Here is a 4,679-nt window from a genome sequence, read left to right as displayed (position 1 = left end):
GTCGTTTCGGATGGTTCGGCTGTACCTGCTGGATCGTTGAGTTCTCATCCTCTTCTGCACTGGCCGTTGCTCCGGGTCATGGGACCGAGGTCGTAACTCCGCGAGATGCGGGAACTCTCGCAGGCTCGGTCGTTTCGGATGGTTCGGCTGTACCTGCTGGATCGTCCACGACTCCGATTCTTGTCGAGGATAAGGAGAGGGCTGTTGACTCTATGCCTCCTCCTCCGGCCAGGAAAGAAATCGTCCTAGCGCTGCGCGTTCCTAGTATTGTTCCGGTTAATCAGCCTAAGGGCCAGAAGAGGAAGGTTACCAAGAGCGGTGACGGGGAATCTTCGCAACAAGGAGACTCGAGCATAGCGTCGGGGCTTCGCGGAAAGGTTTGTCGCTCACTTACTTTCTTGATTGTTACAAATTTCTCTAAAAGACAAAGAATCCCTAACTTTCTTCTCGTTTCGCAGTTCATGTCGTTGATTGACGGGATGATCAGCGAGTGCGGTTCTGAGACCAGTCGTCTTGCCGAGAAGTTGTTGGAGCTGAAGAGTAGATGGTCTGAAACCGAGGCCATGCTGACGGCTGTCAAGGATTCTCACTCCGTGAAAGTTTCGAAACTCGAGGTCGCGATAGGAGAGCTCGAGAGGGACCTCGGAAAGACGGCGAGTTCATTGCTTAAGGAGAAGAAAGCTAGGAAGGCCAAATCTTCGGAGGTGCGTCGTCTTACGCGTCAGATCGAGGGCGATGCAGGATTAGCGAGCCGAGTGATTCGAGAGGCCAAGGACACTCTTCGTTCTGAGTTTCAGGCTCGCTTGGCGAAGATCTCCGCCTTTCTGGGCTCCCTCGAGTGCATCCGGAACATGGATTTAGCCTTGGCGACGATTGAGGGTGGGGTGGCCGTGGTTCAGTTGTTGCAGAGAGAGTGAGATTCCTCCGACCTTAGAGGCCAGGCCTGACTGTCCGGCTGCAAGAGAGATTTGGCAGTCGTGGATGGAGATTTCGATCTCATCCTAGCTGACCTGAAATCCGCGTGCTTTCTTCCGACGTGTTCAGAAGGCCCAGAGGGGAAAGATCCGGTGCTCGGAGAAGGCGGAGGTGACGCGGCTCCAGCCTTGGACGAAGCGACGGGTGAAGAGGGAGCGTGAGCTCTGAGGACGACTTTGGTTAGATCTCTTGTGGGAGATTTTTTTTTTAATGTTTGATGTTTCGGCCTTAAATGACCTCATTTCGTGTTTCGAGACTGCCGTATGTGGCTTTGAATCCCTGCCGCTCTGCGGCTTTCTTTATATGACAAGATGATCGAGTTGCATTTTTCATAAGCTTACGTATGGCGTGGAAGAAGGGTGATGAGTTGTCATCTAATATCCTTCTTCTATGTGAAATGTTTTGTTCGAGATCTGTTTCGAGAGTTTTTTCGCGAGATATCGACTTCGCGGGATATCTGAAGATGTCGAATATAAACATAGAGGCATGGTTTTGGGATCTCGTATCCTTTGGATATCATGCCTTGAGATGTTAGAGACCAAAGTTGGGTTTAGGGCAAGACCTAGGTTTACTTTCGGTTTTAAGATTTTATGCGGTGACTAGCCGGCTATCGATTTATCTAGTCGCGATTTTAACCTGATTCGTACCGATTTAAAGTCCGCGATAGGTTCTCGGCTTATCTGACTTTTTAGATATGAATCGACCATCTCTCCGGAGACAATTTTTAAGCCAACCAGAAGTGCTTGACCAAAATTTCGGGTTTCTTTTATAGCGCTATTATCCTTGTGTCAGATGTACGAGAGTCATCTTCGTGAGATGGCTATGTCTGTTTAAGACGTTCAAGAGTTCGATGTGATCAGCACCGGACTTGGCGGCAGTTGCCGTCGTTTGGAGTTTTTGCGCAAGATATGTGTTAAAATGTTCATCATTTTTTGACGGAGTGCCCGTTTTCGTCGTTCGGAAGAAGTAACCCTCGAGGCATTTCTCGCGACGTCTCGCGATGCCACATGCTGCTTCTCCCTAACGGCTGATTTATTTTCGAATATCGAAAATGTTTCGCGGATAAAAGGTAATTCGCTTGGTTAAGATATGCCGGAAACATCGAAGGCGTGGTCGGATGTTTTCGAGTTTGAGTATACGAGTATACATATCCACTCCGTTATCGGTTACGATTTCGTAAGGAATTCCATGCCTACAGATGATGTTTCTCCATACGAAACTTTTGACTTGGACATCTTTTATACTTGCGTACAAATCTGCCTCTACCCATTTTGAAAAGAAATCGGTGAGGACTAAAAGGAAACGCTTTTGCTTTGAATTATGAAGGGGACCGATATGTAGGCTATTTCGTAGGAGCCCGATCGGACGACTTTTTCGATTTTATAGGGTCCTTCCCAATTTTCTCCGAGTTTTCCCGCGTTTCGTTCAGCGGTGTTTTGGAAGACTTTGCGAAGGACCAGATCTCCTTGATTAAATCTGTGATGCCGTACGTTGGAATTGTAGTACTTTGCGGCTGCGTGTTGGTAATTTTGGATTCGGATGAGCGCTCGATCTCGGCGCTCGTTAATGAGATCGAGATCATCGAGGAGCATTGCGTTGTTGAGCTCCTCTCGCTTGGGAAGTAATCTTCTTCGAACACCGGGGAACTTTACTTCTGCGGGAATCATGCATTCCGTTCCGTACACCAGAGCGAAAGGGGTTTCTCCTGTTGCTCGCCTCGGGGTGGTACGGTGGGACCAGAGGACTCCCTCGAGTTCGTCAGCCTACCTGCCTTTTTTGGCCTCTAAGCGTTTCTTCAGTCCACCGAGAATGGTTTTATTAATCGTTTCAGCTTGTCTGTTACACTGCGGATACCTGGGCGTCGACTTGTTAAGTCGTATCTTCCATTTTTGGCAGAACGCCTCGAACCGGGTGGAGATAAACTGAGATCCGTTATCGGTTACGATTTCGTAAGGAACCCCATGCCTACAGATGTGTTTCTCCATACGAAACTTTCGACCTGGACATCTTTTATACTCGCGTAAGAATCTGCCTCTACCCATTTTGAAAAGAAATCGGTGAGGACTAAAAGGAAACGCTTTTGCTTTGAATTATGAAGGGGACCGACGATGTCCATTGTCCAGCGCATAAAAGGATAGGGCGATGTGATAGAGGAGAGAACTTCGGCTGGTTGTCGGATGGTTGGAGCATGCCTCTGGCATTTTTCGCATTTTCGTGTGAATTTCTCGCAATCTCCGATCATCGTTGGCCAATAGTATCCATGGCCTTTGATTTTCACTGCCAGCGATCTTCCGCCGGAATGGTTGCCGCAGGACCCAGAATGTACTTCTTCCATCACTTTTCTTGCTTTTTCCCCTTCCAGGCACGTCATGAGTGGTCCGGAGAATCTCCATTTGTAAATTTCGCCGTCCACTGTTACGTAGCGCGCGGCCTGTGTTCGGACTTTGCGGGCTGCCCATTTCTCGGTGGGCAGGTGTCCGTTGACAATGTAGTCTCGAATTGTCTGCATCCATGGGGTATCGCAGCCATAATCAGATTGCTCTGATTGCGATTGTATCGTAACTTCTTCTTCTTCGTCATCTTGACCTTCTATGAGGTTGACGACGATAGGGGGTCCGATGATCGGATGTTCGATGAACTCGACCATAATTACCCTTTTAAGTCCTGGGTCAGAACTTGATGCTAAGCCCGCGAGAGCATCTGCGTGGACATTTTCGGAACGGGGAATTCGCGAGAGCATCTGCCTGGACGTTATTGGACCAGTTTGAGGTACGCGTCCATCCGTTCGTCCCTGGCTTCATACTCTCCGCTGAACTGACTTGCCACTAACTGGGAGTCGCAGTAAGCGTGGATGTTTCGTATCTTCAAGCTGTGAGGCAAACGCAGCCCTGCGATGAGTGCTTCGTAGTCGGCCTCGTTGTTTGAGGCGTGGAATTCCAGCCTAAAGGATTGCTCTAAGATCTCGCTCGTCGGAGATGTGAGGCGAATTTCGATGCCTGATCTCTGCTTGGACGAGGATCCGTCGATGTGGAGGAGCCAAGTGGAATTTGGTTCCTCGTTGGTTATGGTCTCTGTCGGTAGTTCGACCAAGAAGTCTGCAAGCACTTGTGATTTTGCGCTTGTTCTCGGTCGGTACTCGATATCGTACTCGCTCAATTCAACCGCCAATTTGGCAACCCGGCCCGATTGACTCGGGCTATGCAGAATCGTCCGTAGGGGAAAAGTCGTGAGGACGACGATCGTGTGGGATTGGAACTACGGTCTTAGTTTTCGGGCTGATGTTACGACCGCGCGTGCTAATTTTTCCATTAGCGGGTACCTAGATTCGGCATCCAGCAAGGTTTTGCTTATATAGAAAATAGGTTTCTGTTCGCCGCGTTCTTCCCTGATCAGCACGCTGCTCACAGCTGTTGCCGATACATCGATGTACAAGAACAAAGGATCCCCCTCCACGGGTTTTGCGAGGACTGGAGGGGAAGCTAAATACCGCTTCAGCTTTTGGAAAGCGTTTTCGCATTCTTCCGACCATTCAAATTTTTTATTTCCCCGTAAGACATCGTAGAAGGGCAGGCACTTGTCCGTTAATCGTGCAATAAACCGGTTAAGTGCCGCGACTCTACCGGTCAGCCATCGCGATTAGTGCGTTGATCTGTTTTGGATTAGCTTCGATGCCGCGGAATGTGACTAGGTAGCCGAGGAATTCC

The 4,679-nt window shown here is 49.2% G+C and overlaps 1 pseudogene; it reads left to right on the top strand.

Moving 5' to 3' along the window:
• Window positions 1–212: 212 nt before the first annotated feature.
• Window positions 213–4,679, top strand: part of LOC106302773 — a 9,913-nt pseudogene continuing 5,446 nt past the window's right edge.

The sequence above is a fragment of the Brassica oleracea genome, chromosome C7 (genome assembly GCF_000695525.1).
Source record: "Brassica oleracea var. oleracea cultivar TO1000 chromosome C7, BOL, whole genome shotgun sequence".
NCBI lineage: Eukaryota > Viridiplantae > Streptophyta > Magnoliopsida > Brassicales > Brassicaceae > Brassica > Brassica oleracea.
The sequence above is the reverse complement of the archived record's forward strand: the minus strand, read 5'-3'. Positions and strand labels throughout refer to the sequence as shown.